Source organism: Glycine soja, chromosome 10 (assembly GCF_004193775.1).
Source record: "Glycine soja cultivar W05 chromosome 10, ASM419377v2, whole genome shotgun sequence".
Taxonomy (NCBI): domain Eukaryota; kingdom Viridiplantae; phylum Streptophyta; class Magnoliopsida; order Fabales; family Fabaceae; genus Glycine; species Glycine soja.
In genome coordinates this window covers 33,233,260-33,248,004 of record NC_041011.1, presented here as the reverse complement: position 1 = coordinate 33,248,004, position 14,745 = coordinate 33,233,260, and the positions used below count along the sequence as shown (strand labels likewise).

The window sequence follows — 14,745 nt, the reverse complement described above, 5'->3', positions numbered from 1 at the left end:
TGACTACTATAGGAGGCATGTTTTTCTCTTTTCATTTCTTTCATTATTTTTCTTCTTTCTTCCTCTCTTATTTTCTTTCTTTCATCTTGACTTATTTCTTCCACTCTTTTTTTTCCTTTTTCTTTTCTCTCTTGTTTTTCTTTCCATAACTTGAGGGAACTCAACTCATCTAAGATTCTAGATAAAGGGTCTTTATGACTAGTACCCTCGCCATTAACACTAGATGAATGATGACTCATGTTGGTTCCTAAGTTGTGGTTCTTTCTTGTTGGAGGTTTGAAAACAAAAGATAAAAGAAACTATGGTTGAAACTAGCCAAAATAAACACTAAAAGAGGTGTGAAAGATAAGGGAAAAAACTAATTGGTAAAATGCAAGCTATCTAGGTGGTTTGACAATGGAAGGTAAAGGAAATAAGCTATGAAAGTAAGCAAGAAAAGTAAACTAGGCGAATCCTAAGAGTGTTTGGATGACCACATTCAAGGTTCCCAACAAAACACTCACTATCCTAAGTAAAAATTGTCTAAAATTATTACACACAAATGGAAGTTTGGTAACCTATTGGAGGCTCCCAACACACTTCCAATGAAAGGCCTTTTTGTTACAAAAACTTGAAAGCAATAAAGGGAAGTAAATTGCAAATTACAAAATTACAAAACGGTCCTCAATTTTGGTGGTTGTTCTGTCTTTGGTGATTCACTCAATTTGGAGTGCTTCTTAGTCCAATAGCTCTTAAGGTGGTTGGCCCCTTGCTTTTGGACTCAAATTCTTCAAGGGATGGCACCAATCCTCCTTCCAATTCCCTATATGGCAACCCACAAACAAGGAAACAAAGAGACAAGCAATAACCAAAGACCAAATAAAATGAAATGAAAGCTAAACCAATGGAATTTTAACAAGACAATTTTTCAAGGATTACTCAACAATTAAAGCAATGAAAAGGACATAGAAGCAAGTTAGGACTCAAAGAGAAACTTAGTATGGCTCTAGAGTAGAGTAAAAAAAACTGAAAAAAAAGACTCAAAAAACCTCTATCTTTGGCACTTGTCTTCACACTAATTTTCAATTGAAATTTCCAATTATAGAATAAATTTTGAGCCAAAACAACAAGCACACTTCTCTTTCACCTTTTTTTTCTGGATACTGATTTTCCTGCCAACTTGTGTGATTTTTCGTATTTTTTCCTTTAATCCAAATCACTTGTTTCTTTTTTTCTAACTTTTTTCCAGATGTCTAGAAAATTCAGTAAAAATTTCAGCTCAAAATTCGAAGTAACCAATTCTCAGTAATTTTTACAAGTTTGTATGTCCAAGCTGCCAGCACCAGCGATTTTTTTTTTTAAGCATGGTATATTGATTGCCTTGGGCTTACTTTCAACCTTCCTATGTATGTTGAACTCACTAGGATTGTTTAGCACAGTTTTAGGAGTTCAATATTCACTTAGGATCAACATTTAAGCCAGCAATTCAATCACCAAAACTCAAATTCACAATAGACACAATCATAAGGAAACATAAAAGTTCAAGAAAAGGTTCACAATCAAAGATTCTCTAAGAATTTTGCATGAACATGTTAAGGACTAATTAACATGAAAGATTTGACTCAAATCAAATAATAGGCTAAAAGAATTTCATACACTCATGAACAAATGAGTTAGACAAAGAAACTAGAAAATAAAATTTAGCACAACATAAGAAATCTTATGTGACAAGTTTCATGACTAGACATGACTTCTATGACAAAACTACAATAGGTGAACAAGTCACTCTAGATTTTTGAGGTTTTCTTCTACTTTAATATTTTTGTAAGAATTTTATGGTTTAGGTTTCAGCCACAAAAAATAACAAGACAAAACTCAAAGGAACCTAAACTCAACACAATTCATGGTTCAAGAACAAGAACAAGAAATTTGAACCATAGAAAATCAAATCTAACTTCTATAGCAAGTTTAATCGGTGCAAACTCTAAAGAATCATGTTAAAAACATTTAGCACAAGACATTTGAGGAGATACATGGTGAAAAAAAATGAAGAAACAACAATGGAAGAGAAGGTAAAGCAAAAAATTAATGGAGGTTTAAGGAGCACCTACTTGAAGCTCTTGTGCTCTGATTACCACTTGATGGAAGCTTGCTTGTGGAGCTTCTATGGAGGCTGGATCTTTGAGCTTCAATGAGGTCCTTTAATGGTGATTTTCCACCATGGAGATGCAGCGGGAGACAAAGGAGAAGAGGTGAGAGGAGGCGCCATCCACTAGGGAATAAGCCATGGAAGAAGGAGCTTCACCACCAAGATGAGCCTTGGATAAGAAGCTTGGAAGGAGGCTTCAATGGAGGAAAAGAAAGAGGGAGAGAAAGAGAGAGGGGGAGCACGAAATTGAAGGAATAAAAGAGGGAGAGAAGTGGAACTTTGAAGTATGTCTCACAAGACTCTCATTCATCAAAGTTATAACAAGTGTTACACATGTTTCTATTTATAGACTAGGTAGCTTCCTTGAGAAGCTTTCTTGAGAAAACTTCCTTGAGAAGCTTCTTTGAGAAAACTTCCTTGAGAAGCTTCTTTGAGAAAACTTCCTTGAGAAGCTAGAGCTTAGCTACACACACCCCTCTAATAACTAAGCTCACCTCCTTGAGAAGCTTCCTTGAAAAGATTCTTAAAGAAGCTAGAGCTTAGCTACACACACCTCTCTAATAGCTAAGCTCACCTCCTTGAGATGAGAAGCTAGAACTTAGCTACACACCCCCTATAATAGCTAAGCTCACCCCCATGACAAAATACATGAAAATACAAAAAAAGTCCATACTACAAAGACTACTCAAAATGCCTCGAAATACAAGGCTAAAACCCTATACTACTAGAATGGCCAAAATACAAGGCCCAAACGAAGGAAAAACCTATTCTAATATTTACAAAGATAAGCGGGCTTATACTTAGCCCATGGGCTCGAAATCTACCCTAAGGCTCATGAGAACCCTAGGGCCTTCCCTTGGATCTCTGGCCCAATCTACTTGGAGTCTTCTATCCAATGCCCTTGCGGGGTAGAATTGCATCAGATGTGCGCTTAGCTGAACCATTCAGCCAATCAATCAGGGGTCTTAGCGCTTAGCATGAGCGAGCTCGGCTTAGCGCGTGAAGAGATGGCACTTAGCGCAAGGTTTGCGCTTAGCAGATAAGCAATCTGAAAATTTTTCTAAGTTATTTTTTGCTTATCTCTTCACGTATAATTTAAAAACCCTTTTTGTTCATTACTAAACAAGCTGAAATAAATCACAATCACAAGCAAGATGTTTTAACTACATGCAAGAAAAAAAATGGAGATACAGAAGGGAAAGAAAAGCTGGGTTGCCTCCCAGTAAGCGCTTCTTTAACGTCACTAGCTTGATGCATCATCCTGTTATCTAGGATCCAATAAACTTCAAGGACCTTCTTCTCAAGCCTTCTTTCTCCATCACATGAACTTTAAAACAGACCTTCCAGTCAGGTGGCTCTTTATCTTCATGAAATAGATCAAAGCTTATTTTTTTATCTTCTATGCCCATTTGCAACATCTTCTTTCCCATATCTACTACACAGCTTGTAGTAGACATGAATGGGCGGCCAAGAATGAGATGAATATCAGCATCCTCTTCTATGTCTATCACCACAAAATCAGCTGGAAATATAAGGTGCTTCACCTTCACCAAAACATCTTCAATCACTCCATACGGTCTTGTGATGGAGCGATAAGCTAACTGGAGGGTCATGTGTGTAGGTATTATCTCTATCTCTCCAAGTCGCCGACACATGGAGAGAGGCATTAAGTTGATACTAGCTCCCAAGTCTATGAGAGCTTTTCCTATAACAACCTCACCAATGGAACACGGTATCATGAAAACTCCCGGATCTTTGTGCTTAGGTGGAAGAATGCATTGAATCACAACACTAAAATTTCCTTCCACCATAATTTTGTCACTATGAATGTACCGGTTCTTCTTTGTCAGCATATCTTTTAAAAATTTGGCATAAAGGGGCATTTATTGAAGTGCTTCTCCAAAGGGTAAAGTAATTTCTAGTTCCTTAAAGATATCAAGAAATCTGGCCAAATGTCTTTCTTTCTCTTTCCGGGAAGGTACCAAAGGATAAGGTACTTCCTTGCCTTTATTTCGAGTAGTATCCTTCTTCTTTTCAGTGTTTGCCTCACTCTAGCCTCTCCTCATCTCATCATCAACAAATTTCTCCTTTTGTTTTTCATTTTTCAACTTGATGCAATCCTACCCCAGAAGGGCATTGGATACAAGACTCAAAGTAGATTGGGCCGAAGATGCAAGAGAAGGCCCTAGGGTTCTCATGAGCCTTAGGGCAGATTTTGGGCCCATGGGCTAAGTATGAGCCCACTTATCTTTGTACATATTAGATTAAGGTTTCGTTATTTTTGGACCTTGTATTTAGGGCTTCATAACATTGGTAGGGTACCCTAGAAATGTAAGATTTTTCATCCCTTGTATTTTATAGCACCTAGACTAGTTTTTGTATTAGGGGTAGTTTTGTAATTTCACATGCATTAAGTGAATATTTAATGTGTGTGTTGGAAAATAAATTTAATTGAATTGGGAGAAGCCCAATCCAATTAAATTTTAGAGGGGGGTGAGCATTTGCTTGCTACACCCCATTGCGACATCATATAGTCACACTTTGTGCATGTCCTTCATGTTTTACATGCCTTATGACACCTAAGCACACTTAGTGGAGAATCTTGGACTTGATCTTTGATTAGTGGGCTGAACCATAACTAAAATTCACTAATCATAATTAGTGAAATTTTGGCTCCACAAATTCAATTTCAAATCCAAGTAAAATTCGAATAGAAATTCAAATTTCCCTCCAATTTTGTGTGACACTTAGGCTATAAATAGAGGTCATGTGTGCGCATTTTTTTTAACTTTGATTATTTGAAAATTAAACTTTAGATTTCAAAGCTCTCTTAGAGCACAAAATTTCGTGCTCTTCTCTCCCTCTCCCTTCATTCATCTCCTTCTTCCTCCTAGCTCTTATCCATGGCCCCCTATGGTGGTGAGCTTCTTCTAGACTCAAAACTAACTTGACATGCAGAGAAAAAACAAGGATTTCAATTCACAAAATGCCAAGAAACTCCTATTTCAACAACAATTACCCATTACTTGTACATAACCTACAATTCAAAGAGAACATGCAATGTTGTACACAAAACATAAAACCAAAATTAACCTAGAAAACCTAACAAAATTAAACTAGAATACCCAACAAAATTAAAGAACAATCTTCTCTCCCCCCCCCCCCCTCACACTTAAACAACACATTGTCCTCAATGTAGCACAATCATAAGATCAAGAACAATCAAAGCAATCAATAAATTTGGACAAGTGCAATAAAAGTAAAGAAGGAGACAGAAAAAGAAAACTCTCTAAGTCATGGCGGAAGAGAAGTAGGGTGCAGTAGGAGGTCTCCTCCACCACTACATCCACGAAGGAGGGATTTGTGAGAAATGGTTTCAGCCGGTGTCCATTGACCTTGAAGCTCTTATCTGTGTACTCACTTTTGATCTCAACTGTACCATAAAGAAAAACATTAGTCACCACAAAAGGACCAATCCACTTTGACCTCAACTTACCACTCATGAGTCCGAGCCTAGAGTTATACAATAAAACTTTCTGTCCAACCACAAAGTCCTTCTTAGCTATCAAGCTGTCATGGAACTTCTTGGTCTTCTCCTTGTACAATTTGGAATTCTCATAGGCTTCTAACCGGATCTCATTTAGCTCACTTAGTTGCAACTTCCTTTCCTCTCCAGCCTGATCAATAGAGAAGTTGCAGGTCTTTACAGCCCAGTAGGCTTTGTGCTCTATCTCTACAAGGAGATGACATGCTTTCCAAAGACAACCCGATAAGGAGACATTCCTATGGGTGCTTTGTAGGCAGTCTTATGCGCCCAAAGAGCATCATCTAGCCTGGTGCTCCAATCCTTTCTGTTCGGCTGCACAATCTTCTCCAAAATCCTTTTTATCTCTCTGTTTGAAATCTCAACCTGCCCATTAGTTTGGGGGTGGTATGGTGTGGAAATTTTGTGCACGACCCTATACTTTTTTAGCAAGGCATACATGGATTTGTTACAAAAATGGGTGCCTTCATCACTAACGATGGCTCTAGGGACTCCAAACCTGTGAAACAGATTAGATCTAACAAAATCCACAACAACCTTAACATCGTTAGTTCTGGTGGGTTTGGCTTCCACCCATTTTGAAACATAATCAACAGCAAGGAGAATATAAACAAAACCAAAAAAGACAGGAAAAGGCCCCATAAAATCTATACCCCAGACATCAAACACCTCACAGAATAACATGGGTTGTTGAGGCATTTGTTGTCTCCATGAAAGTGAGCCACCTGCTCTCTGACAAGGCTCACAAGTGCTACAGATTCTCCACGCATCCTTGAAGATGGTGGGCCAATAGAAACCGTAGTCAAGCATCTTGCAAGCTGTCCTTTGTATGCCAAGATGGCCACCTGGTGCGGAAAAATGACAAAATTGCAGGACTGAGTCAATTTCATGGTCCAGAATGCATCTCCTAATAACCTGGTCACTGCACAACTTCCATAAATAGGGGTCATCCCAAATATAATGCTTAGCATCGCTCTTATTTTTATCATTTTGAGCTTTAGATGCTAAGGGAGGAAAAACAGAAGCAACCAAATAATTCACAATATTAGCAAACCAGGGAGTAGGGAAGGAATCAGAAATACTATACAGAATGTACAAATGGTCATCCAGGAAATCATCCTGAATGGGTGAGTCCTCAGACACACGCTCAATCCTACTCAGATGGTCAGCCACAAGGTTCTGCGCACCACTCCGATCACGGATCTCCAAATCAAACTCTTGGAGCCAAAGCATCCACCATATCAATCTAGGCTTTTATTCAGGCTTCTTCAATAGGTACTTTAGAGCTGCATGGTCAGTATAAACAATAACACGAGTACCAAGCAAATATGAACGAAATTTTTCAAGAGCAAAAACTATCGCTAATAGCTCCTTCTCTGTGGTAGTGTAATTTTCTTGAGCAACATCCAAAGTTCTGGAAGCGTAGTAGATCACTCGAGGCAACTTATCAATCTTTTGAGCAAGGACAGCCCCCAATGCATCGCACATTAGCTCAAATGGGGCTGTCCAATCAGGTGCCTGAATGATATGGGTGGTAGTCACCGCACGCTCTTTGCATTGGTCATCAAAATCAAACTCCACCTCCTTTTGCAGCAGATTGGATAGTGGGAGGGCCACTTTGCTAAAATCTTTGGTAAAGCGCCTGTAAAACCCTGCATGACCAAGAAAAGAACGAACTTCTCGCATGCAAGAGGGGTAAGGCAATTGTGAAATAACATCTATTTTTGCAGGGTCTACCTCTATGTCCCTATTCGAAATGATATGCCCTAAAACTATACCTTGTTCTACCATGAAGGGACATTTTTCAAAATTCAGCACAAGGTTAGTTTCAATGCATCTATTAAGAACTCTATCCAGACTATCCAAACATGTATCAAAAGAGGATCCATAAACAGTAAAATCATCCATAAACGCCTCTATGCAACTCTCTAAAAAGTCACTGGAAATGCTAAGCATACACCGCTAGAAGGTACCAGGGGCGTTGCATAGGCCAAAGGGCATCCTCCTATAGGTAAAAGTGCCAAAGGGACAGGTGAATGTGGTCTTTTCTTGATCCTCAGGAGCAATATGAATTTGTAAATAACCAGAAAAACCATCAAGAAAACAGTAATGAGACTTACCTTCCAAGCGCTCAAGCATTTGATCAATGAAAGGCAGGGGAAAATGATCTTTTCTGGTTACCTGGTTCAGCCTCCTATAATCAATGTAGACTCGCCAGTTGTTCTGCACTCTTGTAGGGATAAGCTCATCCCTTTCATTCTTAATCAGTGTGAGGCCTGTCTTCTTAGGAACCACTTGGACTGGACTCACCCACTTGCAGTCAGAAATGGGGTAGATGATTTCAGCTTGTAAGAGCTTGGTCACTTCCTTTTTCACAACATCTAGAATGACGGGGTTGAGTCGCCGCTGTGGCTGCCTCACTGGCTTAGCTCCATCCTCTAAAAGTATCCTATGCATGCAGGTAGATGGGCTAATACCAGTAATGCCTACTAAAGTCCATCCAATGGCCTTCTTGTGCTTCTTGAGCACTAGCAACAACTTGTCCTCTTGCTCAGCATCAAGGGAGGCAAAGATGATCACTGGAAATTTTTCCTTGTCCTCCAAGTAAACATATTTGAGGGTTGCTGGTAAGGGCTTCAACTCTGGTGTGGGTGGTGGCTAAACAGTGGGAGGAACCAGGGTAGGAGAAGTGGAAGGTTCCTCAGCCTGTACCTCATAAAGCAAGTCAGAAGCATATGTACTTCCTGCAACATGGTTAGTGTATTCTTACTCTAAAAAATCAACATCAAAAGGTAAAACACCCAAAAAAATCAGCATAAAAATCAGATACATGATCAGATTCAAACTCAGATTCAGATTCAATGCATAAGGAGTGACAAGTATGCAGATCAGATAAAAATGGATGTTTCCTACCATGAAGAACAAAATCAAAATCAAACATATAATCATCAACAATCTGATCAATTATCTCAGCACGAAAAACAGAATGATTCTCAGATGGATGTTTCATGGCATCAAGAATGTTAAAATGAACAACAATATCACCAAATTCCATAGACAATGTGCCAACATAAACATCTATCTTGGTTCGGGCTGTTTTCATAAATGGCCTGCCTAAAATAATTGGAACTGAACCATGGGAAAATCCCTCTTCCATATTAAGAACATAAAAATCAACAGGAAAAATAAGTTCACCAACCCGAACCAGCACATCCTCTATGAAACCTGCGGGGTAAGCAACACTTCTATTTGCCAAATGAATCACCACATATGTAGATTGCAAAGGTCCAATCAATAAAGAATTGAAAATGGACAAAGGCATGACACTAACTAATGCTCCTAGATCGAGCATGGCATTCTCAAATTTATTGTTCCCAATAATGCAAGGTATACAGAAAGTACCTGGGTCCTTACATTTCTCAGGAAGGTGAGGGACATATTTACCTATCAATGCTGACACATTTCTGCCCATGCTAATCCTTTCATTGCCTTTGAGCTTCCTTTTGTGGGTGCACAACTCCTTTAGAAACTTGGCATATCTTGGAATCTGCTTGATGGCATCTAGCAGAGGTATGTTCACCTCTACTTTCCCGAAGGTCTCCAGGATCTCCTTTTCTGCTTCTTCCATCTTTTTGTTTGGAATTGCTCTAGGTGGGAATGGAAGAGGGATAGGAGGCTGCTGTAAGTCAGAATTACTAGAAGAAGGTCCACCTACATGAAAATTTTTGTTAGGAAGTTTTCTCTTTTGTGAAACTATCTCATCCTCTTTTTCAGGTGTAGAATGAAGCATGACAGGTTCAGGTGCAGGTGCTACTACTGGTGGAGGCACTTGAATTTGGTTGCCGAACCTCAAGGTGATGGCACTCACGTTTTTCGGATTTTGCACAGTTTGTGAAGGCAATTGTTAGAATTTTGGGACTGAACTTGGTTCATCTGAGTAGCCATCTGCCCCATCTAATTTGTCAGACTCTGAATGGAAGCTCTTATCTCTTACTGAAATTGCGTATTCTGGATGGTCATTTGCCTCACTAACTCTTCTAAGGAAGGTTGAGGAGGAGCCTTAGTTGCTTGTTGTCTTTGTTGTGAGTACTACTGTATTGGAGGAGGAACATATGGCTTGCTTGGACCAGCAACATTCTGGAAAGGAGGGACAGGCTGTTGTTGTTTTGGAGGACTTGTCCATCTCAGATTTGGATGATTCCTCCTACTTGGATTGTATCTGTTGCTTGAAAGATCATAATTATTCTGTTGTTGTTGGTTTTGCTGTTGAGGAGGTCTATTATAAATGTTTGCAGCATAAGCTTCAGGTTGCTCATTGACTCCAGATTGCTGCAAAGAAGGACAGAGATCTGTATGGTGATCTGCAGAAGAACATAGACCATAGACTCTTGCAACAGGTGCAGATTTCTTATTTATGGGAAGCTGAGTTACTAGGTTGACCAAGGCATCAAGTTTTCCTTCAAGCTTTTTATTTTCAGTAGATGAAGATGAATCCGTGGCCACCTCATGGACTCCTCTAAGGACAATAGCATCATTTCTTGCACTGAATTGTTGGGAGTTGGAAGCCATCTTCTCAATCAAATTCCTAGCTTCAGCAGGGGTCATATCACCAAGAGCTCCACCACTAGCAGCATCAATCATACTCCTCTCCATGTTGTTAAGTCCCTCATAGAAATATTGAAGAATGAGTTGCTCAGAAATCTGGTGGTGAGGACAGCTTGCACACAATTTCTTGAATCTTTCCCAGTACTCATACAAGCTTTCTCCACTAAGTTGCCTGATGCCTGAAATGTCTTTTCTGATGGCAGTGGTCCTAGATGCAGGGAATAATTTCTCCAAGAACACCCTCTTAAGGTCATCCCAACTGAAAATGGACATGGGAGCAAGGTAGTATAGCCAATCTTTTGCCACTCCCTCCAGAGAATGAGGAAAAGCTTTAGAAAGATATGATCTTCTTGGACATCAGGGGGCTTCATGGTGGAACAAACAATATGAAACTCCTTAAGATGCTTATGAGGATATTCACCTGCAAGACCATGAAACTTGGGCAGCAAATGTATTAGTCCAGTCTTGAGAACATATGGAACACCTTCATCAGGATATTGAATGCACAAGCTTTCATAAATGAAATCAGGTGCAGCCATCTCCCTAAGAGTCCTCTCAGGAGGTGGAGGTTGATCCATGTTCTCAGTATGAAAATTAGTAGTTGAATGCTAAAAATCAAAATATTCAAAATCGCCCTCAACAGAATGCTCAAAATGTACAGAATGACCAGGATGCACATTATGCATAACTAATCTATGAAAGGTTCTATCTATTTCAGGATCAAAGGGTTGTAAATCACCTGGATTGCCCCTAGTCATGCACTATATGCAGCAAATAATGTGTTTCTCAACAAGCACCTAACAAGGGGGTAAAACTACAGCTATAATCAAACGATATTAAAATGGGCTGAAATTTTGTGAGGAACACCCTAAAATCATGAAAAGATAGCACAAAAAAATTTCAAACAAAAATTCAAAGTCTAACTATGAAAACTACCTAAGCAAAGTTTAGAAAAAATAGGACAATAAGACTTGAAAAATAAAAAAAACTTAGTAAACGGCTGATTTATGGAGCTTGGGAGACCCCAACCAACTAAAGCAGGTTATCACAATATGGGAAACTTTTTTCTACCCCAAATGCATATATAATAATAGTCGTTCTGATACCCGGAGCAAAAGTTATGGCCGTTTTAAGTTTTGCTAAAAACAAGTCCCCAAAATATTTGTCTCTCAAATATTGCCACACCAAGTGCTCCTGGTATTTTTCACACAAAATATGGATCAAAAGAATCTACCACACAAAAAATCAGCCAAAAATAAGAACTCTGACTATCAAAACAAAAACCGCTAATCAAATTGCAAAATCAGTCGCTAATCACTGTTCACAGCAAAACACAAAGCTGAATCAGTCGCTAAAAACAGTCACTAAACAGGGAATGCAACTGAAATGTAAAACAGAATGCTACACAAAATACGATAACTAAACACTATTATGAACCTTTGGCCCACTGTTCCCCGGCAACGGCGCCAAATTTGATCGAGGTCGTACCCGAATCAAATAAACATTAAAAATGCAGTATCAAGGAAGTGATCCTAGGTCGTCTCCCAACGAGCAAGGGTCAACCAAACGTTCATAACAGATAGTAATAAAATAGTAACGAATTGGGGGGGGTTGTTTGTTTTTGTAAATTAAACAGCAAGTAAATTTGAATTAGAAAATATCAGAATTAAAACACATTGTTTCCCCTTGATGCATAAGCAAGTCTCTTATCCTAAGTTACGAGAATTTATCCTTTATCAGTTCAACCACTTAATCCAACCCTAAATTAAATTACTAAGTGAAATTTAACATAATGCATTCATTATGTGATTAAGCAATACATACACCAATTAATCATGAATGAAACTGATCATTAAGCATGAACGTAAATTAAGCGCAGAGACAATTAATCAAGTACTAAGCATGCATGGATTAATAACAACAAATATAGAGTAATTGGTGAAGAGGAAAAACTGATCAGAATTCAATGGAAATAGTAAAACCTCAAAGAGAGCTATGCTTGATCCTCAAGAGAAAACAACACTGGAGACTTAGCCTTCCATTAATTAGTAGAAACGAAATTGTAGATTGAAGCAGAAAACGAAATTTTATTGCTATGTGAATAGTAAAACTGGAATGGCAAAACCTAAGATTATTCTTTGTCCCTAAAACGAAAAAGACTATAAACGAAAAAGAGAGAGAGAGTAAAACTAGAACCTTGGTGCTGTTATATAGTTCTCAGCCCCAAAGCTTACAAATCTGTTTTAAGTCCAAGCCCATAAATAAAATAAAATCTAGATAAGATAAGATAAAACAAAATCTAGATGAAACAAAATCAAGATGAAACAAAATCTAGATAAGATAAGATAAGATAAGATCTAGATGAAATAATATCTAGATGAGATAAAATCCAGATATGATAAGATAAAATCTAGATGAAATAATATCTAGATGAGATAAATCTAGATAAGATAAGATTTGGTAGAATAAAATAGTCTGCTCTCTTCTAGTCCAAGCCCAATTATGGATTCAAGCCCAATTGCTTATAATTCTCCTGAAATTAAATTAAAAACACAAAATTAATCCAGTAGGCCCAAATGATAAAACTGCATAATTAAATTGGCAATTAAGGCTAATCAGTAATTAAAATGGTGACAAAAAGGGTTAAGAAGTATGAGAAAATGATGACACGTCACTTTCTCCATTGGGACATATAAGGATGAAGTTAATTGTGATATAGTTCCCATGGAGGTAGGACATATTCTTTTAGGAAGGCCATGGCAATTTAATTGGAAGATCATTTACAATGGCCTAACTAATGAAATTACCCTCACCCATCTTGGCACTAAATTTGTGTTGCATCCTCAAACACCTTCACAGGTGGCCAAAGATCAACTAACTATGAAAGATAAGAGGGATGAGGAAGAAAACCTAGAAAAACAAAAGAAAAAGAAGGATAGTAAGGCCTTGTCTTCAAAGGCCAAGGGGAAGGAAAAGGAGGAAAAGGATTCCTCCAAGAAGATTGTTAAGAAGGAAAATCATTTTGCAACAAAAGGTGATATTAAAAGGGCACTCCAATCAAGGGAAACATCCCTTAGCACCGCCATACCTCTTGAGCTTGAGGTTATTCCTCAAGTGAAGGAGTTTTTGGATGAGGGTTTGGTTCGCATGAGCTTAAATCCTTGTGCTTTGTTGGTGCCTAAAATAGGTATTATTAGGCACCAAATCCTTATGATAGGTAGTATGATGAATGTGTTGAGTGGTGCAACACTCTTTTGTAAAATCACTCATGCACCCAACATCTTCATGATTTGTGTACATAGGGACTCATTAGGTAGGTTTGTTCTTATTTTTTGTTTCAATGCAAACCTAGGTGCTCATGTGGGACACCTTAGGTTTGTTGTAACTTTTTGGTAGGAATAATCAACATGAAAATACAGAAAAATGTATGTTTTATTGTATCACTTTTCTTAATTTTTTAAATAGTGATCAAAGGGTTCCCATGAACCCTAAGAGAATAAAGGTCATTCCTGAGTGGCCCACTCCACCAAGTATAAGAAAAATTTGGGACTTCCATGACTTAACAAACTTTTACAAAAGGTTTGTCCCATATTTTTCTATACTTGTAGCACCACCCATTGAGTTGGTGATGAATTATGTTCCTTCATGGGAAGATGCCCAGGAAATGGGTTTTCAGACCTTACCTTACTTCAACATACCAAACACCACTAATATATATATTTTTGTTCTTTTTACAGGTGTTCAGAAAAAAAGCCTAGAGTTTGAAGAACCTCAGGATTTGAGGTCAAATCCTTTTAACGGGGGAGGGAATGATGCAATCCTACCCCAGAAGGGCATTGGATAGACGACTCAAAGTAGATTAGGCCAGAGATGCAAGAGAAGGCCCTAGGGTTCTCATGAGCCATAAGGCAGATTTTGGGCCCATGGGCTAAGTATGAACCCACTTATCTTTGTACATATATTAAGGTTTCATTATTTTTGGGCCTTGTATTTAGGGCTCTATAATGTAGGTAGGGTACCCTAGAAATGTAGGATTTTTTAGCCCTTGTATTTTAGGGCACCTAGACTAGTTTTTGTATTAGGGGTAGTTTTGTAATTTCACATGCATTAAGTGAATATTTGATGTGTGTGTTGGAAAATAAATTTAATTGAATTGGGAGAAGCTCAATCCAGTTAAATTTTAGAGGGGGGGTGAGCATTTGCTTGCTACACCCCATTGCCATATCATATAGTCATACTTTGTGCATGTCCTTCATGCTTTACATGCCTTATGACACCTAAGCACACTTAGTGGAGAATCTTGGACTTGATCATTGATTAGTGGGTTGAACCATAACTAAAATTCACTAATCATAATTAGTGAAATTTTGGCTCCAAAATTTGGCTCCACAAATTCAATTTCAAATCCAAGTGAAATTTGAATAGAAATTCAAATTTCCCTCCAATTTTGTGTGACACTTAGGCTATA

The 14,745-nt window shown here is 38.3% G+C and overlaps 1 non-coding gene across 1 annotated transcript; it reads left to right on the top strand.

Moving 5' to 3' along the window:
* Window positions 1-10,371: 10,371 nt before the first annotated feature.
* LOC114372712 lies at window positions 10,372-10,478 on the top strand. The gene has a single exon (XR_003658281.1). It is a non-coding gene; the product is annotated as a small nucleolar RNA R71 (small nucleolar RNA).
* The last annotated feature ends 4,267 nt before the right edge of the window (window positions 10,479-14,745 follow it).